Source organism: Staurois parvus, unplaced genomic scaffold (genome assembly GCF_062004578.1).
Source record: "Staurois parvus isolate SC_StPar_1 unplaced genomic scaffold, SC_StPar_1.0 ptg000358l, whole genome shotgun sequence".
NCBI lineage: Eukaryota > Metazoa > Chordata > Amphibia > Anura > Ranidae > Staurois > Staurois parvus.
In genome coordinates this window covers 2,490,256-2,514,887 of record NW_028318154.1, presented here as the reverse complement: position 1 = coordinate 2,514,887, position 24,632 = coordinate 2,490,256, and the positions used below count along the sequence as shown (strand labels likewise).

Genomic DNA, 24,632 nt, shown 5'->3' with positions numbered 1-24,632 from the left:
TTTCAGGTTTTGCTTTGCTTTCTGAGAGCAACCGAAAAGGTTTGCCTTTACTTTCTGTCCCATAGACACAACAAATGTTAAGAGGAAATCTCTCCAAAGGGAAAGTTTTCATTGAAATTGATGTTCCCAGTGGAAACTTTGCCATCTCTCTCTATTCCTGTGACAACCGTGAACATTTTTCATTACTTTCTGCCCCACTGACAATCATCATTCATCACCAGGACAAATAGAAAGGGTGACTACCTAGTGAGGACACAGATAGCAGTAAGCAGTAAAATCTGGAACAGGTTTAAAGCCCATATGTGGGCAGCACATCTTGAAAAATATATTTGTATTCTTCTCTGCTACAGCTTCCTACAGGAGGGTAAAACAATCAAGGGTAATAGATTACCCCAAAAGGAGGTTTCAAAAGTGACCATGCAGCTTACTAAACTATCTATTGCCCTTGATTGTTTTAGGATCTATTGATGAGTTTCGGTGATCGAACCAATTTATTCTAGGGTGGAGTCAGCAGTAGTTTGGCTTTTGGTATGATTGCAGCTATACATGCATCTACCAATTTTTGATACTGACTATAGAGGCCTATGGCGCATTTTTGTATAACCCCTTTTTTTATTTTCCTACAGGAGGGTGGCTACATTCCCTTTACATCAGGGGTCCTCACACTACGGCCCGCGGTCCACATGCGACCCGCCGAAGACATTTATCCGACCCGCCGGGTGTTTTGTAATATCCGGCACACACAGGAGATACAAAATTCACTGCCTCACCGGCCCCGCCCCTCACCCTCCAACCAAGCCGTCCTATGGGGATGACACGATGGGCGGGGCTCGCACAGTACCCAGCATGCCGCAGTGGCAAGATGAGTTCCCCTATGAAGATGTGTGTCCCTGACACATCTGCGCATGTCACGGTTTTCGGAAGAAGTAGCCGATCGCCGGTCAACAACCATAGCACAGAGCTGTCACAGTTAACCCCTTTTCTGCTTCACCACTGATTACACATACACACGCCGCTCATCCCGCAGATCACTAGCCGCCGATGCTCCAGCAAGATGAATCAAAGATCCGTATTGGGGAGCATCATGAATCGGAGAGAGGACAGTTACATGGGGGGGGGTTGTGACATAGGGAAGACACTGACATGTGGGGGGCTAGTGACATGTGCTGAGGACAGTGACATGTGTTCGGGTCAGTGACATGTGCTGAGGACAGTGACTTGTGTGGGGGTCAGTGACATGGGGGCGCTGTGACATGCGGAGGACAGTGACATGTGGGTGGCCATTGACATGTGCTGAGGTCAGTGACATGTGTGGGAGTCAGTGACATGAGGGGGCTGTGACATGAGGAGGACAATGACATATGGGGGGCCAGTGACATGTGCTGAGGACAGTGACGTGTGGGGGTCAGTGACATGGGGGGGCTGTGACATGCGGAGGACAATGACATGTGGGGGGCCAGTGACATGTGCTGAGGACAGTGACATGTGTGGGGGTCAGTGACATGGGGGGGCTGTGACATGCGGAGGACAATGACATGTGGGGGGCCAGTGACGTGCTGAGGACAGTGACATGTGTGGAGGTCAGTGACATGGGGAAGACACTGATATGTGGAGGGGGGGTCAGTGACATGGGAGGGCTGTGACATGCGGAGGACAGTGAGATGTGGGGGGCCAGTGACATGTGCTGAGGACAGTGACATGTGTGGAGGTCAGTGACATGGGGAAGACACTGATATGTGTGTGGGGGGGGGGGGTCAGTGACATGGGGGGGCCATAACATGTGAACAAAGCTGCGGGTGTCATTAACTTTTTTTTGAAACTATAGTCTGGCCTTCCAACGGTCTGAGGGACAGGGAACTGGCCCCCTGTTTAAAAAGTTTGAGGACCCCTGCTTAACATGATCTCACTGTATGTGGAAACATAGCCACCCTCCTCGGCACTCTCCTGTTATAGACTACATGGATGTAATTCTACTTTACATGTGTATTTGACATCTTTTGTGCTGGTTCCACTCACAAGTTTCATCATTGGGAGTTTTATTGTGCTTTTATGTGTCAGATCTGGTTACATCGGCACATGACATAAACTGGCAATAAAAATTGGAAATCGCACAAACTGTGCACAAAGCAAAATTCAGCAGCAAACACAAAAAAGAGGATATCCTCTAAAACACTGTAAAAATAAGTATTGTGCTAAAAAGTGACTAATACTAGAATATATACAAACAATTCCAAATATGATGATAATTGTTACACGATACAGTGACTAATAATAAAATACATGCAAACAAAATAATAATATGTAAACAAAATCACCAAGGTGAAAAAGAATGAGTGTCTCAAAACAATTACAATAAATATAAATTTGAAAACAGTGAGAAAAAATTACTCATATTTAGCCCTGATTGACACTGATGCGGTGCGGCACATTGCATGTGATTCGCACAGGAACCAGACCGCATTCCTTTGCGAATCACATGTGATTTATGTGCAGTGCAATTTGTGCCATACATTTTATATGGCTCAAATCACACCGCATCCGCACCAAAATAGGGCAGGACCCTTTTTTTGTCCACACCAGAATTGGATCGCATGGGTATTCACACCCATGTGATCCGATTCTGCCCATAGCACCGCGCTTTGCGAACCAATTTCAGGGTGTTGCTACCTTAAAATACATACCCACAGCGATTCACATGAATGGGGTGCGATTATGATGCGGAGACCAGAAACCGTTGTGAATTCCACACTGCATCAGTGTGATTCAGGGCTAAAAATTAAAAAGTGCTCAGTCAATGGATTTCAATACATCAGAATTACACACTCTTCATCCACTAACACCAGTGTGACCCATCACCGCAGTGAAAATATGATGCGGGTTTACCAGATATATAGACCCCCTTATTCAGAGTGGTCATAAACGTTCTATATGCTCCACCTCGATGTTAACTCTCCATGTCAATCACAATAATGGCCACCAGTATTGCTCCTCTAGTGTATAGTAAGATTCACAATAGGTTGTATATACATGAAAAGATAAGCAGATAGAGCACTCCTCATAGTGTAAAACCACTTAAACAATTTTAATTGGGCATAAAAACTACACTTACAAACAGAATGTATGCATATGCGAATCAGTAATCACCATGCGAAGATGTCTTTTTATGATGAAACTTATCAAAAAGCACAAAATAACTTGTTCATTAATAAACTTGTAGGGGAAACAGCCCAAATGATGTCAGCGATACATGCGCAGTAAGACAACTGGCACAATGAGTCATGGGGTTCGTAGTTTAAGAAGTGCATTGCACATGCACTCAGTATATGTACATTAGGAGCTGCAAATCTGGAGCACATAGAGGACCCAGACACAGAATCAAAAACAGATTTTTATATTTTTTTCTAATGTTCACTAGAAGAATGTGAAGGTTTGGCTTTAGATACAGTTTAATAGAATGTTTAGTGAAATACTTCTTGGCTTAAAAAAAATAATGTACATTTTTTTTGTCCTGACCATAACAAATAAAGAATATGTACCTTATGCAAAATCACAATACTGGACAGCACAGTGGCTAAATGGTTAGCACTTCCACCTGGCAGGACTAGGGCCATTAGTTCAAATCCCAGCCACAGCACCTCCTGTTTGGAGTTTGCATGTTCTCCCTGTGCCTGTGTGGGTTTCCTCTGGGTACTCCAGTTTCCTCCCACACTCCAAAGACATGCTGGTAGGTGAATTGGCTCCTGTCTAAATTGGCCCTAGTATGTGTATGTATGAATGTAAGTTAGGGACCTTAGATTGTACACCTCTTGAGGGTTAGGGACTAATGTGAATGTACAATATATATATGTAAAAACGCTGCGTAAATTGATGGTGCAATATAAGTACCTGAAATAAAAAAATACAATCTGTATGTGACTAAGTAAGGCTAGGTTCACACCTATGCGTTTTCCGCTGCATTTTGCGTTTTGCAGAAATGCACTACAGTCCATTTAACATGATTTCCAATGGGACAGGCTCACTTCTCTGCGTTTTCACCAGGTGTGTTTTTTGGAAAGGGTTAGGGACTTTTTTAAACGCAAAACGTTGCGTTTTTGGTTCTATAGACTTCAATTGAGATGATGCATGTAGTGTGTTTTTGATGTGCTTTTTCCGCGTTTTTGACGCATTTTTTGTTTTATTCTGCCCAGCAACAAGTTGAAAAAATAAACTGCAAAACGCATAAAAAACGTGTCCAAAACGCATGTGCACGAATGCAAAATGCACCTCAAAAAGACTTCAGTAACGGATCAAATGTAAACTACACAGGTAAGAGTGAATTTGATTGTTACATGAGAAACCCTCACTTTTTCCTTTGCATACTGTTCATGTTCCAGGTCAGATAAAAATGAGCTCTGCTGTTCTACAAAGTAGCCATGCAAAGCTTCACATTCCAAGTGGAGCTATTTCTTAATTTCAAAGTTCTGTGAATGATCAGACGTGCTAGCTTTGGGATTGCTTTTCATATAAGAACAATAAAAATGTAAAAAAAAAAGTTTTTTTCATTAAAGTTTGCTATTTCTGAATGCTTTAGTGTTATCAACTCTCAGAAGTCATTTGAAAGCATGCACTATTCCTGAGAAACTCTTTTCACCCCTTCACAGATATTCTGGTTTTCTTTGCTTTGGGAAAGGTTGAGGCCATAGTTCCCACTACATTTCTCTACTTTCGTCTTGTCTGTCTAAATTTAAGATGATATTTTACCCATTGCAGTCATCACGTCCAGTGTTTTTAAGCTCCCGGTTCAAACAGGTGACTCAATTTTTCATTTGAAGTATGTTTTTCATAACACAGTTTGAAATGAAGCAGCTGGATATAATTGATACAGAACCTGCTATAAGATAATGTCAGTGTTTCTGTTTTTTATGGCAGTGTGTGGAGGTCTGAAGGGAGAGGGAGAGAGACAGAAACAACATACTTGAAAGAGAATTCCTGACACCTATTGTCTCTGATGTCTGTGAGATGTCCAGGATAGTGCACAATGCAGACAGAAGCACCCTTTTGTAACAACCAGAATTTTTAACATTTTTGTCCAGGTGTTAAAGAGCAATTCTAGCCATAATTGAATCACAGATATTAGTCCATCCAATGACACCACTGTTTAGTGGGTTAGTAGTTTCCTTTGTCATCTTCTTGCCTGTAGTCTACTCATTTGAAAACACATTACCATGAGCATCCCACTGTGGGGTCTTCCATGTTGAAGCTGAGCCCCAGTAAAAATAAAAATTGACCCTTGCAGTGTAGATTGCTAATCCTGCATTGTACATGAGAAAGCCAGGGGCCCACCCAAAACCCAAATCATTGGAGAGTGTAGAAGAGCTCTGGCTGCTGGGAGAGAGGCATAAGATAATTATAACAGCCATCCACAACTCAGCCCCCAGCAACATCACTACCCTTGTCTCAAAAAACAAACCAAATCGTTCTCTTCATGCCTCCCAAGACCTCCTACTCTCTAGCTCTCTGGTCACCTCCTCTCATGCTCCCCTCCAGGACTTCTACAGAGCCTCTCCTGTCCTCTGGAACTCCCTACCCCAATGTGCCCAACTGTCTCCTACTCTGTCCACTTTTAGGCGATCACTGAAAACTCATCTCAGAGTGGCCTATCCTGCCCCTACCTAACAACTGTACAGGGGCGGACTGACCATTCGGGCACTGCCCGAGTGCCCGGGGTCAGTAGGGGGCCCCATGAAATGCCCCGGGTACCTTTTTTATAGGCCTTTTTGAGTGTGGGCAAGGACACAGGGGCCCCATGATCCCCTATTGCCCGGGGGCCCCATGAGTTGTCAGTCCGCCCCTGCAACTGTACATGTATCTTCTTCATCAGCCAATACCCCACAGTTATTACCTCTTGTATCTCTTGTACCTCCCTCTTAGATTGTAAGCTGTAACAAGCAGGGCCCTCTGATTCCTCCTGTAATAAATTGTATTGTAATTGTACTTGTTGTAAAGTACTGCGTAAACTGTTGGCACTATATAAATCCTGTATAATAATAACAGTTTTTTCCGTTCTCTTCGACAACAGCAAACAAAAAATGTAAGAGGGCAATCAGGGCAGATAAAATATACCATGAGAGACACATAGCGAAGAAGAGTAAAAAAAAAATCCTCAAAAATGTTTTTAAAATATTATAGTAAAAATATGAGGTCAGAGCATATTGTTGGGGGAAGTTAGTTACAAGTGACAAGGAGAGGACAACTAGTGCATTCTTCTCCTAGGTTTTTACAAAGGAAAAGGAGGGGTATATTAAACAAGACTGCATTGTTAGTAACACCCTTGTGGCTAACAGAAGCCAGTGTCCAAAAGAGACTTGAAAAACTTAATGTGAATAAATCACAAGGACCAGATGATTTACACCAAGGAACCCTCAAAAAACATAGCCATCTTATAGCCAGAACAATATTTCTAATGTTTAAGGCCAGCTCAGTGACTGAAATGGTACCAGCTGATTGGTAAAAAGCTAACATGGGGCCAATATTCAAAAAAGGGCCAAGATATATACCTGGGAACTACAGACCAGCCAGTCTAATATCAATGGTTTTTAAACTTTTGAAGGGGATGCTAAGGGACAATATTCAAGAATTTGCTTCTGAAAACAGTATCATTAGTAGTAACCAACATGAATCTATAAAAGACTGTTCTTGCCAGACCACCTGTTAAAATTTTATGAGGAAGTGAGCTGTAATCTAGACAGAGGAATGCCCGTGGATGTGGTGTATCTGGATTTAGCCAAAGCGTTCGATACAGTTCCCCATAAATGCCTAATTTACAAAATGACGATAGTGTATGTACCTGGATAGAAAACTGGTTACAGGAGCATGTTCAGAGGTGGTGATAAATAGTATATCTTCTGAACGGTCTGGACTTGTTAGTGGGGTACCCCAAAGTTTTTTCCTCGGACCAGTTCTGTTTAAATTGCACGTAAATGATATAGAGGTTGGCATAAATAGTTAAATCTGAGTGTTTTCTGATGATATCAAGCTAAGAAGGGTAATAACGTCACAGCGGGTTATAAAGCTTTACAAGAAGACCTTGATTAAATAAAGAGGTGAACAACTACATGGCAAATAAGGTTTGATATTGAAAAAATGTAAAGTAATGCACTTGGGGGCAGGGGCGGACTGATCATTTGGAAACTCGGGCACTGGCCGAGGGCCCGAGGTCAGTAGGGGGCCCCATGAGATGCCCCTGGTACCTTTTTCATAAGCTTTTTTGAGTTTTATGATCCCCTGTTGCCCGGTGGCCCCGTGAGTTGTCAGTCCGCCCCTGCTTGGGGGCTAAAAACATGAATGCAACTTACTTGCAAGGGAAAGAATCCAGGATGAAAAGAAGACCACAGGAAGACCACAGGATCAGCAATAACGTGCAATGCCAATCTGTGGCAAGCAAAGCTAGCAGACTATTAGCATGCAGTGAAGAGGGTATTTATTCAAGAGATAAAACTATCATTCTACCATTTTACAAAACTCTGATCCAACCACATCTTCAGTATGCGTCCAGTTCTGGTCACCAGTCTTCAGGAAGGATGTACCGGAACTGTAGAGTGTCCAGAGAAGGGCAAAAAACTAATAAGGGGCTAGAGGACCTCAGCTATGAGCAACGACTAAAAGCAATAAACTTGCTCTTCCTGGAGAAGAGACACTGAAGGTGAGATATGATCACAATATACAAAAGTATCTCAATGGTGAGTCTAGCATAGGGAAAAAACTAGTAGTGTAATTGGAGGGAAGCTCACTGTACAGGTCAATTTCAGTTTTAAGCTCTGGGTCCTCTGATTTTATAATCACATGATTAGTCCTTTAGTACTCTTTGAAACCCAGAGCTACGAGCATGAGTGCTAACCACTTCAACCACTTGAAACAAAACTGTCCACAGTAAACTTGCACATTATGACAGACTCACCTGGTTGTTTTTTCTTCCTCCAGGACTGATAGATCAGCTCCTTGGTTTGATATTCTTTGCAACCTTTGGATTGTAGGAATGGGCAAGGAGTGTAGCTTGTACTGTACAAGTGGCACATACAGTTTGTTTTTTCTTCACATGGTCTCTTCTGCTAAAATATTTATTCTAGCATTTTTTCATAAAGTTCCCCTTTATTTAACATCCTGGCAGGCTGATTGTATGTTCTCAGATTTCCTTATATATATACATTGTGACAGTGCTAGTCCCTGTCATGATGTCATAAATAAGTATCTATATATACACCCATATGGAAGAAAAATATATTTGAAATATATTTTAAAAATATTTTTCCCAAATATATTGCTATATATTTGCAATGCTACAATTGTGGCCATTTGAAATATATTTCATTAAATATATATACATAGCATGTTGAAATGCGTTTTTATTACAAAACATATGAAAAATATATTTCAAATATACTGTATGTCTTTAAAAATACAAATCTACATTTTTGGAATGCATTTACAAATATATGTAAAAATATATGTTAAAATAGATTTTTTATATGTTCAAAAATCTGAAGAATATATTTAAAAAATAGATATTTTTTAAAAATATATATTTTTTAAATATATTCTTCTGATTTTTTTTTAACATATAAAAAAGTCATGTTAACATATATTTTTACATATATTTGTAAATGCATTCCAAAAATCTAGATTTGTATTTTTAAAGACATACAGTATATTTGAAATTTATTTTTTAAATATTTTTTATATATTTTGTAATAAAAACACATTTCAATATGCAGTGTGTGTGTATATATATATATATATATATATATATATATATATATATATATATTCACTGAAATATATTTTGAAATATATTGAATATGGCCAAAATTGTAGCATTTCAAATATATGGCAATATATTTGGGAAGAATATTTTTTTAAATATATTTCAAATATATTTTTCTTCACTGTGGGTACATACATTGTTTCACAAAATATTCAGTGCCTTGCACCTTATATAAATTGATGAAAGCAGCAGGTCATCGCCAAATTGAACCTTGTAGTAGATTGCAACAATTCCAGTGACTTTCTGTTAACGATGATGACAAAATAAGCTGATGCCACACATTGCATTGTTAAGTAGAAGTGACATGCACTGAAAAATCAACATGCATGTCCAATGTTCTTATTGTTTCTAAACATAGATAGGTCCCTGTAAATCGCCCCTTTTTATGGCATTGTTATTTTTACTTTCTAAAGATTTTAACTTCTTATAAAATGAAATCCACATCAACGAATGTACTGATCTTGCATTTAATTAGAGTGTGAAAGAGGGTATACTTAACATTTTAAGGCTTATCATTAGTCATTTAAATCTTGATTCAGTGATGGCTTATTATAATTCTCTGTTGTGTAACTACAAGCAGTAAACGCTCATGGCACTGAACACATGGTTTAAAACAAATATATTGTCAGAGAGTTTAAAATATGTTATTTTTTAGTACTAAAACACAATTGCCCTACTCATGAAACATATGGATATTTTAAACTCATGTAATTATGTTTTTGCTGGTTTAACAGTTTGAAGCTAACACTTAAGGTAGTGAAATAATTGAGTTATATTAAGCACAGCTGTGCAAGCCACAGATTTAGCCTTCAGCCCAAAACTGACTATTGGTTAGGTTCCAGCTCTAAAAAGTAGAGTTTCTCTTAGAAATCAAAGCTAATGTAAATGCTAGTGGGGTGGATAAATGTATTTTTCCTCTCTACTTGATGCTGGAATGGCAAATTGAAAAAAAAAACTAGAGCTACTTCTGGAGAACACCTGCTGAACTGAAGTGAGGGTTACTTTATTAACACCATGACACTTCAGGGGTCATTTGAAAACTGGTAAACATTTGCTTACCAGGTGCTTTTTTCCAAAGGGATTGTCACTTTTAAGGAATTTAAGGTCAGATTTGCTTGGCTAATGTCTTTTCTGAATATTAGCCAAATGTCCTATAAAAAACATTACATGGATCTTTCAGTTGTGTAATTGTAAAGCATAGTCCACATTCACTTCAGTTATAGCAAAAAAACAAAAAATTGAATGGAACCTTGAGATGAACTGCAAAACATGACAGCTTCTACTGCAGGTCTGCCCATGCTCCTCGTGCATGTATAGACTTCTAGATAAACAAAAATGATATATAAGAAATTGTAAGTAGGTGTAAACCAACAGAGGTGTCCTTTTATGACACAGAGAATAGCTGCGATTCAACGAATCTCAGCTATTCTCTGGTCATTCACAGTTTATGACACTCAGGAGATCATGTCAGCCCTTCTCTGGAGATCTGTGTTCTCCCTCCAGATTCTCCAGCCCAGAGCTGGAGAATCAGAGGGACCGAAAACTAAGCAGAGATAGTTTACCTCTGTTTAGTAAACTGATCTTTTACTATAATCTCGAGAGATTATAGTAAAATGAGCCGTTTTTCAGAGTTTGTAGACCGTTTTCCAGCGTTTGGAGACCGTTCTCCCTTCGTTCGGAGAACTGCTTCATAAACTGCATTCACAGGAGAACTGTGTTCTCCGAGAATGCCGGAGAACTGAGCAGCGATCTATTACCGCTGGTTCATAAACGGACACCAGAATACTCATAGGAACAAGTGGTCTATCGAGCAACTTTTCATTTTTTTTTTCTTTTTATTAATTACTTTGTTAATTTTTTGTTTAAGTATAGATCAGAGTTCATCCTAGAGAATGTTTAAATTGACTTACTGTTGATTGACTCACTATCTCTGCTGGAAAACTTCCAAGCATCAGATAGTCTTTTGGTGAATTAACCTTTTAATCTAGAGCTCTGGGCACCCACCCCCCCAAAAAAAAAAATCAGCAGCTACAAATACTTTAGCTACTGACTCATAGTATAAGCGCAATTACCTGTCTAGGGGTTTGCTTCAGTTTACAGTATGGGCAGTGACAACTCAATAAAAGTTTATTCTCCAGCTATAAATCTTGGAATGCTGACACAATCTGTAGCTACCACAGTCCATCAGAAACAGATTGCACATATACAGTATTAATTTGCACTTGCAAACCTTTATGCTCAGTGATGATATGCTACAGGTAATATTGCTTGTTTCCACTTAGTCTCTGGCTGGAAAAGGTGTTGACCACTGTCCCTGAGGATTACTGTAACAGGAAGACTGATTTCAAGTGCATTCTCTGAAGGTTGTGCTGCTTTCAGTGGTGTAAGCCACAAATGAAAGAAGTTCTATTTGAAAGTCCAGGTGGTTCCAACCCAAATGGTCAACAAGTGTGTCAAATGTTTCTGCTGATGACATTGCAGATAGTGCCTCTGTTGCACTGTAAAAAGGCACTACCTGCACGGAGTTTGCATGTTCTCCCCGTGCATGCATGGGTTTCCTCCGGGTACTCCAGATACACTCCAAGGACATGCTGGTAGGTTAACTGGCTCCTGTCTAAATTGGTCCTAGTATGTGTATGTATGAATGTGAGCTAGGGACCTTAGATTGTACACCCCTTCAGGGTTAGGGACTGATGTGAATGTACAATATATATTTAAAGCACTGCGTAAATTAATGGTGCTGTATACAGTATCTGTAATAAATAAATAAGGTTTTTAATATGGACAGTGATATTCAAGCACAACTTATCAATATGGACCAACATTGCCATTTATAGTGGTTGATTTACCAAAACTGGATAGTGCAAAATCTGGTGCAGCTTAAGCTGTTCAGTTAAGCTTTGAGAAGAAAACCTGGAAGCTGATTGGTTTCTCTACAGAGCTGCACCAGATTTTGCACGCTCCAGTTTTAGTAAATCAACCCCATAGTCGAGATTAGGGATAAATGTGACAAGGTGACAACACAGGAGCACAATTATGATGCAGCTGTCCCCATAAGAGGAAGTGCCTGAACAAGGACCTTCATGGCCGGATCCCCAGGTATTCTTTTAAAGCATATGTCAGAAAAAGCAGTATTTGCACTGTACTACATGCACACTTTCCCATGTTTTATACCTTTACAAAGCTTGCAAGAAAAATACATATGATACCAACAGAAATCCTGCATTAAAATAGTCAAAATATTGAATAACAAATCACAAAGGAAAATTCCAGCACAGACAGCTGCACTCATTTATCCCCACATAGGATAAAGACAAAACAAAGAATATATGTATGTCGTGCTATCAACCAAAGCAAATAAATAAAGTGAATATCAAATCAGTGAAAGAAATGCATGGCAATTCATAATATACAGGTGAAATTAGAAAAATTAGAATATCGTGCAAAAGTTCATTTATTTCAGTAAAGCAACTTAAAAGGTAAAACTAATATATGAGATAGACTCATTACATGCAAAGCAAGATAGTTCAAGCCGTGATTTGTTATAATTGTGATGATTATGGCTTACAGCTCATGAAAACCCCAAATCCACAATCTCAGAAAATTAGAATATTGTGAAAAGGTGCAATATTCTAGGCTCAAAGTGTCCCACTCTAATCAGCTAATTAAGCCATAACATCTGCAAAGGGTTCCTGAGCCTTTAAATGGTCTCTCAGTCTGGTTCAGTAGGAACCACAATCATGGGAAAGACTGCTGACCTGACAGTTGTGCAGAAAACCATCATTGACACCCTCTATAAGGAGGGAAAGCTTCAAAAGATAATTGCAAAAGAAGTTGAATGTTCCCAAAGTGCTGTATCAAAGCACATTAATAGAAAGTTATGTGGAAGGGAAAAGTGTGGAAGAAAAAGTTGCACAAGAAGCAGGGATGACCGCAGCCTGGAGCGGATTGTCAGGAAAAGGCCATTCAAAAGTGTTGGGGACTTTCACAAGGAGTGGACTTAGGCTGGAGTCAGTGCATCAAGAGCCACCACACACAGACGGATCCTGGACATGGGCTTGTCATATTCCTCTTGTCAAGCCGCTCCTGAACAACAAACAATGTCAGAAGCGTCTTACTTGGGCTAAAGAAAAACAGACCTGGTCTGTTGCTCAGTGGTCCAAAGTCCTCTTTTCTGATGAGAGCAACTTTTGCATTTCATTTGGAAACCAAGGACCCAGAGTATGGAGGAAGAATGGAGAGGAACACACTGCAAGATGCTTGAAGTCCAGTGTGAAGTTTCCACAGTCTGTGTTGATTTGGGGAGCCATGTCATCTGCTGGTGTTGGTCCACTGTGCTTCATTAAGTCCAGGGTCAACGCAGCCATCTACCAGGAGATTTTGGAGCTCTTCATGCTTCCTTCCGCAGACGAGCTTTATGGGGATGCTGACTTAATTTTCCAGCAGGACTTGGCACCTGCCCACACTGCCAAAAGCACCAAAACCTGGTTCAATGACCGTGGGATTACTGTGCTTGATTGGCCAGCAAACTCGCCTGACCTAAACCTATCTAGAGAATCTATAGGCATTGCCAAGAGAAAGATGAGAGACATGAGACCGAACAATGCAGAAGAGCTGAAGGGCGCTATTGAAGCATCCTTGTCTTCCATAACACCTCAGCAGTGCCACAGGCTGATAGCTTCCATGCCACGCTGCATTGAGGCAGTAATTGCTGCAAAAGGGGCCCAAACTAAGTACTGAGTACATATGCATGCTTATACTTTTCAGAGGTCCGATATTGTTCTATGTACAGTCCTTGTTTTATTGATTGCATGTAATATTCTAATTTTCTGAGATTGTGGATTTGGGGTTTTCATGAGCTGTAAGCCATAATCATCACAATCATGACAAATCACAGCTTGAACTATCTTGCTTTGCATGTAATGAGTCTATCTCATATATTAGATTCACCTTTTAAGTTGCATTACTGAAATAAATGAACTTATATGAATGAATAACCAATGAATAATTGCACGATATTCTAATTTTTCGAGTTTCACCTGTATATATAAATAATTTAGAGTTTCGCTAAGTGTGTGAATTAAGTGATGATTGTGTGAAAAAAATTAATAATAATAAACAAGCTAATAAATACACAATAAGTGCTCAAACCAATTAAATAATTTAAATTACAAACAATCTGTTGAAGGACAATAAAGTGCTCAAAGTCCACATATGTGAAATCCTTCTCACGGTCCATATAAGTGCAAATCAGATTACTGGAATTTAGTGATCAATAGAAGCAATCTTCATTCCATCAAAAACCACCAATGTGAATGGCCACCACCGTATGGACAAATCAGAGGCTTACCAGATTGACATACCCCTCAATTATAGTGGGTCATAGTGTGCTCTATATGGACACAGCTCCGTTCCAACTCCTGTACTTTATCGGGGACCCTGCGTTCCACTTAGATGTCAATAAGCTATTCCAATGTTGATATTGAGATAAGCTCATGTAAAATAAAAAGTGCTTCCCATAGTGCAGTAAAACCAGGTTACTTTCTAAGCAAAAGGAATCGCATTTACAAAACACTGGAGGAAAAAGGGCATCAATCATTTCATAAACCAAGTCCAAGATGGCGGCCAACGCGATGACGTCAGAAGGGAGGCTACATAATTAAAATTCAAATATAAATAAACAATTACAGTGAATATTGGTGAGGAAAATATCAGTGCATATGAAATCATAATTAAATAATAAAAAGTTCAGATAGAGTCCAAAGTGCATCTGCAGAGTCCTCTGTATGTAAAACGTGCAATCACATAAAGAGAGGAAGCAACTAAAGCTGCTTACCAAAGAAATTACACCTCAATATATATGAGGAGGATCTCCATTGCCCCAGTAACTACCTCTATTTGGGTGAAACGCGCTGGGCGGAGCAACTTCATCTTGCTGCCAGGGTGCTGGACACTGTATTTTTGATATGCTGACTTATTTTGCTTATATGTGAATAGATACTTAGTTTGTAATAAATGCATTTTTTTTTAAACTAAACCATGAGTGGTTTCCCTTCCTCTTTTATATGATGCTTGCGCTATACCTGGTTGATTGATTGCCTTGAAATAAGCTGCTGAGAAGTGGTACTTTAGATGGCAGGTTGCAGGAGTGGAGGCTAATCATTCATCCATCCATCCACCTTTGGGATTGGGGTAGAACAAGCCCTGTTTATTTATAAGTGTGAAATACGGTACCAAATAGGTCTAACAAACTATCCCAATATTCACAAAGAAACTTTCACCCTTGAAAGAGATAAATAATTAAATAACAGTATGAATGGGTCCCCACCTTCTAAACCCCCACCCTATATTTAGTGGCAATCAAATCTTTAGAAAATAAATCTCCAAAATATACAACTATGCAAGCAAAATGTGTTCAATTAAAATAAATAAATAAATAAATAAAGTAAACAAAGTCATTTCCGCAAATATAGTAAAATTAATATCCAGTGTCATTTAAAGTCCAAAATTTAAATAAATAAAGCAATGTCCAAACTCCAACTTGGTATTTCTTTAAAGATGTTTGAGCCTTTCCTCTGGCTTCCAAAGGTTGGAAAGTGCCTTTTAATCAATCTGCTTACATCAAAAACATTAAAAACGAGCGTGGTAGATGTGTTCCCTGTTCAAGGGATTACCAGGCAGCTTCCAGGTGGATTACAAAAAGGTTCCATTTGTCTTTACTCCATGCAGCAGTAGCTGTTCAGATTCCACACGTGAGATAGCCCTGTGAAACCAAGGCATTCGTTCATGAGCAGTTGTTGCAATTAGCTTTTCTAGCTGAGGTTTTTGGCTAATAATGGCTAGTTCAAGTGCTTCACCAACACAGGTAACAGCATACAAAGCCCTGTTTATTGTCTTTTTCTAAATTATGCAACCACTTCTACTATCAGATCTCCACAACAAAGTCTAATCATCATGTAGTCCTAAATAAAAAAAAAAAATAGGAGATAACAAATGAAGTGTGCAGTAGACACAGGACCGTCTTTAATTTCTGACAAGATCAACATTTCTTTTAGCACTGATCAACAGGTATAACCAAACACTTCCAATTCTATATTTAGCAGACCAAAAAGGGGCAAACATTACATACACTTTAATAAAAGTGGCAGATCTAAAAAGACTGATAACCTTATGTATCAAATATGAGGTGATATCAAAAAGCTTCAAAAGTTTTGTAACACACCAACAGATTGCGGCACAAGGCTGCATGCACAATCACAGGGAGCACCGACCTTCATAAGTCAGTGTGTCAAAAGACATCGTCCTGTGTACATCGGGAGCTGTGCAACTGATGCTATGCTGACCAAGTGTGTTACCATGTGCATACAGCTTTGTACTGCCATCTATTGGAATTTTAGATTTATTGTCTCCTTGAGCCTGTATGACCTTTGCATGATAGATTGCTAAACACAATAAATATTTACATGCAAAAAGAAGACTAAAAACAAGTGTTCACATTTATATATGAGATTCAGTGACTTGGTCTGGTTCTACTTTAAACTGGAACTAAAGTGATCTATACTCATCTCTCTTCCCCAGCAATGCAAGTTCCATGAACTCCCCACGAATACCTACAACATCACCCGGTCATCTTCTGGGTTTGGCATCTTTCGGAAAAAGCCATCGTGGTACAAATGCACAATAAGAATTTACACTGAACTGTGCATGCACAGATCAGTATACATTCTAAAAAAAGGCTGCAAGACAAAAAATGGGAAGGCTTCATTGTGAAGAGATGTATAATTTTTAAAAGGCAAACTCTACTTTTTAAAAATTAATGTAGCATATAGAATTGCTACAGAAGCCAGTTTGTAATTCATTTTAAAAAGTATTGTACCTTTGCATTTCAATCTGCAACAGCTGTTTTTTTCTTAAACTGTAAAAAAAATTCTGTAATTGGTTGATTGTTTTCCCCCAATGTCTACATTAAAATACAAGTAAGATTTTAGTCTTCCCCTGCAATAGATATTTCATTTTGATGAGATACTCTATAAGGCTGGTCTACAAAGGGATCCTGACATTGCAGCTTTTCATATTAAACCACTGAGATTTGCTCAGGTCGTAATAATAAACACAGACCCTCCAACTCAGAAATCAGACTGAAATGGACACAGTGTAAAAAAAAAGAACAGGAAAAAGTAGGAGTCTGCTATGTTTGTTAAAATTTCTTCAATGTATATAGAGAACGCAGAAGCAATTTTTTCTCAGTGCAGCCACCCTGCCATAACCAGAGGTGACTAGCCAAATATAGTTCTGCCAGCGATCCATGCTGTCTTTATGCCCTGTGATAGAAGGAGTGGGGTCGTAATCTGAAAGACATGTTGCTGGAGGTATCTGAATCCCTAACCTTCTCTCCCTCTGAGCCTGGAGCAATAAAACAGCTATGAAAAGACAGAAAGTGACTGGTGTCCAACGTCATTTTAATCTTCCAACCTGCGGTAATGTCAATCCACCCCAAAGCTGAGGATTCTTTTTTTCTGCCTGAAGGTCACTACATTGGCTAAAGCGGTGTTACTTTTTTGGGCAAAAGATAAAAAAACTTAACTGGAGAAGAATTTGGTAACAGCAGAATTTATAAATAGGCGAAACAGAAAGTGTAAGTCTATCAACCCCCTTTCCAGATCTGCAGTGTGCAATGGCATCACTGTGCCATGCATGGTTATCTAAAACATCCTTTGAATTTGGTTATATCTGTAAAGTAGGAGGCACACTCTATTATCTAGACCAGGGGTCTCCAAACTTTCTAAACAAAGGGCCAGTTTACTGTCCTTCATACTTTGGGGGGGCTGGACTAAGGCCAGTGGGAGAAATCAATGTCCTGGCATCAACATGAATAAACAATGCCCCAGCATTGGTATCAATGGGAGGAATAGTGCCCCATCATTGGTATCGCTGGGATGAATAGTGTCTCATCATTGGTGTCAATGGGAGGAATAGTGCCCCATCACTGGGTATCAATGGGAGGAATAGTGTCCCATTGTCAGTGTCAGTGGCAGGAACTATGCCCCATTGTTGCTGACAGTGGGGGGAATAATGTTTCAAGGGCAGCATATAAGCAAGCAAAGAGCCACATCTGGCCCCCAGGCCACCGTTTAGAGACCACTGATCTAGACCCCTGAGATCTATCATATTACTGCTGAACAGATAACAATATTTTGACATATCATGTGTAGGTAGTCACATGCCACTGCCGTCTGTGGTGGCCTAAATGTTTCAGTCTATTGTTACTAATACTAATTCATGCCTGGTATTCTTCTCTAATACAGTTTTCAGACACTCCCCTTTTATTATTAATAAAATGTAAATGGTGTGATCAATTTACTTCATGATCAAAGGGCCATGAACCTGACAGACTTAGGCAGGCCAAAGATGATGCAATTTTCTTTCCTGCCACCACAGCAGTCAGTTATAATGGGAGAATCCCTCCCGCAAAGCTCTTGTGTTCTTCTTGCGGGAGGAGCATGGGGGAGCCTTCCCTGCTGGGAAAAAACAGTGATTATTGCTAGCGGCTATAGCCACTAGCAATAATTACATGCTAGAAATCCGACATGCTGATTGTACCCAAGTGAATCGATGGATCAACTTTGGTACAATTAGCCTACCCAGACATGGCTGAACCAGCAAAGATTTGAACCATCTATCGTCAACATACATGACACAAACTGACTATACAATCTCTGTACAATAAATTTTAGACCTACCAAAACTGTGTAATACAAGGCCCTACCTGAACTATGCAATCAATTTGTATCCAAACAGGCAGAATTTTGCACTACATACTTCTTGGTAGATCTAAAGGAGAGTGTTCAATCAAATTGTAACTTGTGCTGAGACTAGGATGCAAGGGAAATGCAAACAGCAGTGGGATGAAGTTCTCAAAGAGGATGTGGAACAGGAGGATGCCTCTTTCCTGGTGACTACACAGGGATATATGAAGAAGGGTTTTTTAATGTTTGATACATTTTTAAGTAATTCTGATGAAGTGTAGCATACAGAGTTGAAATGTAAGTCATAATAATAATGAATCAAATTATTTTGTATGGAACAAATGTCGTGAATCATGTCAAACCTTGTGAGTCATAGCACATCAAATGGTAAAATAACATGGCCTACTTTTGTATTAATCCCTCGCTAGTTTATGCAAATGAATAACTTGTCAGATTTAACAAATGTGTGAAAAATTTAAATTAAGTATACTAAATTAAAAGGATTCATCTTTCAGGAAGTTACCTACATAGTACATTTGTCCATCACAAGCTAGACAATCCTATATTGTTTTTCAAAAAATCTTTGTTTCTCTTTCTTTCTTTCTTTCTTTCTTTCTTTCTTTCTTTCTTTCTCTTTCTCTTTCTTTCTTTCTTTTTCTTTCTTTCTTTCTTTCTTTCTTTCTTTCTTTCTTTCTTTCTTTCTTTCTCTTTCTTTCCTTCTCCCCCCTTCTTTCATTCTCTCTCTCTTTTTTCTCTCTCTCTCTCCCTCTTTCTCTCCTTTTGCTTTCTCTCTCTCAGGGGTGGACTGACAACTCATGGGGCCCCTGGGCAATAGGGGATCATGGGGCCCCTGTGTCCTCGCCCACACCCAAAAAAGCCTATGAAAAAGCCAATGAAAGGTACCAGGGGCATCTCATGGGGCCCCCTACTGACCTGGGGCCTTGGGCAATGCCCAAGTGCTTGAATGGTCAGTCTGCCCCTGCTCTCGCTCTTTTCTCTCTGTCCCTTTTCTCTCTCTCTCTCTTTCTTTCTCTCTCTCCCTCTTTCTTTTGTAAAAATTATCATCTTATTTACCCTCCTTCACCCTTTCAATCAATGTTGACTATTTTTAATCGTTATGCTGCTAATATTAGTAAATAGATAGGAAAGCGTATCATATTTACTTGTTTAAACTTTCTTTTATGTTTCTTCAGTTACTTCCTGGTTTTCCAGGCCTAGGAAAATGATGTCATACATCCAAGGTAGATCTTCAGGAGGGGAGGAGGTGCTTTCTCAGCTAAGCACATGCCTAAACTAAGGGCAGATAGATTCCAGGAAATAAATGATACATGAACCACCTGCCCTTACACAAGATAATGCTCAGATGCAGTGTAATTCCACTTTAACAATTTTGCTTAATATGAAAAGCAACCCCAACTAATAATACAATAATAGCAAAAATACAAGTACAAGTTTCAAGTAAGTTTAGACTTTCTTTCTGTTTCTCTTTTTCTCTTTATTTTTCTGTCTTTCTTTACTCTCCAGTAAAAATGATCATAACTTATAACAAGCATGATTCCTTCCAACCTCATTAATAATTACGCTTAATGTGAAAAACACTCTTGTCTAACATTACAATTATAGTAATAATACAAGTAGTTTTCAAGTAATGTCTAGTCTGGAAGCATAAAACTAAATTAGACAAGCTGTTTGTATGACACAATGTAGTTCAGAAAGGAATTGTCTATAATTGTATCATTCAGTGTGATATTGCATTTGGGTAAAAGGAAGCATGCTAAATATAACACAAAGGATAATAATCTTTTAACATTGTTTTCAAAGGTTCTGCATGGGAACAGACACAGCTTTGCCACTAAATACAAATCACAAGACAGTGTTACTGATTGATTTCTATCTAAAGAGACAATCTGCAGACTGCTGAGTTGTATCTTCTAAAAGAAATCATAACTGTAACTGAATCTGCAGAAAAAGGCTTCTTTTTGCTTAATATCATTATTATGCTCTTACATTAATAGATAGGTTTTTACATAGGATTGATCATTAGTATATTACTGTATAAAGTTTTTTCACCACTAAAGTATGGTTTCCCTAACTTTACAATTCAGAGGCACAACTATAGATCATGTGGCCCCATAGCAAGATGACATCCTTGGAAGCTTTGATGACAAAACCAGTTGGAAGTGACATCAGATGCCGGAACTGACGCAATCGTGTTCGCTGGAAGTGTCACAGCAGCCATTTTGGAAGTGGTTACAGGCGTTTTTTAAACTGAATTTTTGTAAGTGCATAGATTTGAATAAATATATTGTTTTATAAGGTTTTACTGCATTATGGCCTATGTATGATTTCTCTTGCATGGGAACCCTGGAGAGAAGCTGGAGTTAAGAAGGAGATTATTGAAAGTGGAGGAGTTTGGTGGAAAGTGATTTGAAAGGCACGGATCTGATAAGGTGCATGGAGTGACTATTAAACACTTGTCTGCGGTGGACCTGTATCATTTAAAGGGATATGCACTATTTTGGTGCTATGGAAATGGGAGTGGTTGTATGTTTTTCAAGCATTGTTTATAAGCAATATCACACTATATTAGTCTTTGCTTTTTGGGGGACTATCCGCACAAGCACAGATAAAAGGTTGAATGGTTTCTTTAAAGCACAGTTTATTGGAAATTCAGAAAGGAACTTGGAGTGTCTTAGCAAAGTGATACACTTGATGGCTCCTTCTATGGGTATTAATGGGAATGGACAGTTAATATATTATAATGTGAGTGGCTTTCTATCTGGGAGAGATTTTTTTAGAAAACAGTGTTGTACTATATTGGTATTTTGTATTTTGTATTAAATCTTCTGGATCTTCATGTGAGATGACTAGAGATGAGCGAAGTATTCAAAAATTCAATTCGACTGATTCGGCGAATTCGTGAAAAAATTTCGATTCGAGTCGAATATATTCGCTGCGAATTTAACTTATAAAAGGGTGTTTCTAGGCTTCAGAGAGACTTTATATTAGTGCAGAACACTGTACCTTTAATTTAAATGCCCTTGGAGTCTGCTGGGGAAGAGAAATAATACTGACAGTCAGTATGACATGCAGATGAGTGCCGTCGATCTTAGAATCACCGCACACTTCACTCATTTGGGCAGTCACGGGGCCAAAACCAGAGTGTGGCGGTGGAGGCAGCAGCAATGGGAGGCCATACAGCACCCTATGACAAAAATGGAAACCACCAGCAGTGTGAGGAGACCTGAAAGTGGCACATGGCAGAGTGTGGCGATGGAGACAGCAGCAATGGGAGGCCGTACAGGGACCCATGACACACTCTGGACCTGGCAGCAGCATGAGGAGGCGGTACAGGGGCCCATGACAGATTACGGGCCTGGCAGCAGCATGAGGAGTCGGTACGGGGGCCCATGGCAGATTACGGGCCTGGCAGCAGCAATGGGAGGCCGTACAGGGACCCATGACACACTCTGGACCTGGCAGCAGCATGGGGAGGCGGTACAGGGGCCCATGACAGATTACGGGCCTGGCAGCAGCATGAGGAGTCGGTACGGGGGCCCATGACACACTCTGGACCTGGCAGCAGCATGAGGAGGCGGTACAGGGGCGCATGACAGATTACGAGCCTGGCAGCAGCAACTTGGACAGGAGGACGTTCAGCTTCTGCACCGTCGGGTGCGTGCTCGCAAACTGTTGTCTCTTGGAAACGGATTCCAAGAAAGACTGCTGACGGAATCCGTGAAGAGGAGTAGCAGGAGAAGGAGCATCTGAACGAGCGGAATATGCCAACAAGCGACAACAGGGGCCCATGACAGATTACGGGCGTGGCAGCAGCATGAGGAGTCGGTACGGGGGCCCATGGCAGATTAGGGGCCTGGCAGCAGCTATGGGAGGCCCGTAATCTGCCAGCACCCTATGACAAAAAATGGAACCCACCAGCAGTGTGAGGAGACCTGAAAGTGGCACATGGCAGAGTGTGGCGATGGAGACAGCAGCAATGGGAGGCCGTACAGGGACCCATGAGAGACTCTGGACCTGGCAGCAGCATGAGGAGGCGGTATAGGGGCCCATGGCAGATTAGGGGCCTGGCAGCAGCTATGGGAGGCCCGTAATCTGCCAGCACCCTATGACAAAAAAATGGAACACACCAGCAGTGTGAGGAGACCTGAAAGTGGCACATGTTTGGGGCATGATTCATGGCGGATTTAGTCAGTTGTGTCAGGAACTGGTGGTTTGAAATCCAGACTAATCCACGCCTGATTCATTTTCACAAACGTCAGTCTCTCCACACTTTGGGTGGACAGTCGTGTCCTCCGCGGAGTTGCAATACCTCCTGCCGCACTAAACACGCGCTCCGATGCCACGCTACTGGCCGGGCATGACAGCCTTTCAAGGGCAAATTCAGCTAGTTGGGGCCAAAGGTCAAGTTTCGTTGCCCAGTAGTCAAGGGGATTGTCTACCTCGGTTGGCAGGGTGCTGTCCAAGTAGGCCTAAGCCTGTTGTTTGAGGTCCTGCTCCAGGTCCACCTGATGCTGCTGCTGCTGCTGCTGCTGCGGCTGGTTAGTAGTTTCCTCACTGCGCTGGTGAAGAAAGCTACTCATCATCGACTGCAGACTGAGGCAGCTGCTGCTGGTGGAGCTGCCACTGCTCCTACCACCCCACCCCTCCCCTGCTGCCATGGCAGCGGAACGCGAGCGCACAGGGCCCACAGTCTCTGAGGATGGACGTTGGCGCAGACAGGCAGAGACCAGCTGACTACATAGGTGGTTTTTATAGTACGTTATTTTGGCCTCCCTCTCAGCAGGTGTGAAAAAGGCCACCATTTTTGAACAGTAGCCAGGGTCCAACAAGGTGGACAGCCAAAAGTCATCCCTCTGTCTGATGGTTATTATTCGGCTGTCGGTACGCAAGCAAGCGAGCATGCTATGGGCCATTTGTGCCAAGGAATGCGAGGGACTCCCTGCCTCCATCTCCACAGCATACTGCCACGGTGCGTCTGGGTCCTCTGTCTCCTCTTCCTCCTCCTCTACCAGATGCTCCTGCTCCTCCACTCCTGTCCGCTGAGTGGAAAAACCACCCATTTCACTCAATAATTCCTGAGCACCAATGTCCTCCTCTACCTCCTCCTCTTCTTCCTGTCCTGCCCCCACAGGGGTCATGTGGCGTTGAGATCTGTGCGCCACGTCTACCGCACCCTGACCAGCCATTGTTAACAGCATTTGTTCCAGGACGTGCAACAGAGGAATGACGTCGTTCATCCCATAGTCCTGCCGACTCACAAATAGCGTGGCCTCCTCAAAGGGCCTGAGCAAGCGCAGGTGTCACGCATGAGCTGCCAATGGCTGACATCTAAGTTACACAGGGAGTACCTTTATCCGCTTTTAACATCAGGAAATCTGTGATGGCCTTTTGCTGTTCGTAAAGGCGGTCTAACATATGTAGGGTTGAATTCCACCTTGTTGCAACGTCACAGCATGAGGAGTCGGTACGGGGGCCCATGGCAGATTACGGGCCTGGCAGCAGCAATGGGAGGCACGTAATCTGCCAGCACCCTATGTCAAAAAATTCAACACACCAGCAGTGTGTGAGGAGACCTGAAAGTGGCACATGGCAGAGTGTGGCGATGGAGACAGCAGCAATGGGAGGCCGTACAGGGACCCATGAGAGACTCTGGACCTGGCAGCAGCATGAGGAGGCGGTATAGGGGCCCATGGCAGATTAGGGGCCTGGCAGCAGCTATAGGAGGCCCGTAATCTGCCAGCACCCTATGTCAAAAAATTGAACACACCAGCAGTGTGAGGAGACCTGAAAGTGGCACATGGCATGAGACACTGTGGACCTGGCAGCAGCATGAGGAGGCGGTACAGGGGCCCATGGCAGATTAGGGGCCTGGCAGCAGCTATGGGAGGCCCGTAATCTGCCAGCACCCAATGTCAAAAAATTCAACACACCAGCAGTGTGAGGAGACCTGAAAGTGGCACATGGCAGAGTGTGGCGATGGAGACAGCAGCAATGGGAGGCCATACAGGGTCCCATGACAGACTCTGGACTTGGCAGCAGCATGAGGAGGCGGTATAGGGGCCCAT

The 24,632-nt window shown here is 41.2% G+C and overlaps 1 long non-coding RNA gene across 3 annotated transcripts in view; it reads left to right on the top strand.

Annotated features, from left to right (window-relative positions):
• Window positions 1–20,866, top strand: part of LOC149456550 (uncharacterized) — a 60,281-nt gene extending 39,415 nt beyond the window's left edge. The window contains exons 4-6 of one of the 3 annotated variants that reach the window (XR_016313859.1): window positions 4,188–4,305; window positions 19,740–19,787; window positions 20,652–20,866. This is a non-coding gene — a long non-coding RNA (uncharacterized LOC149456550). Of the gene's footprint in view, window positions 1–4,187; window positions 4,306–19,739; window positions 20,005–20,651 lie in introns of all 3 variants that reach the window. The other 2 variants (XR_016313857.1, XR_016313858.1) reach the window with 2 other exon arrangements.
• Window positions 20,867–24,632: the final 3,766 nt, after the last annotated feature.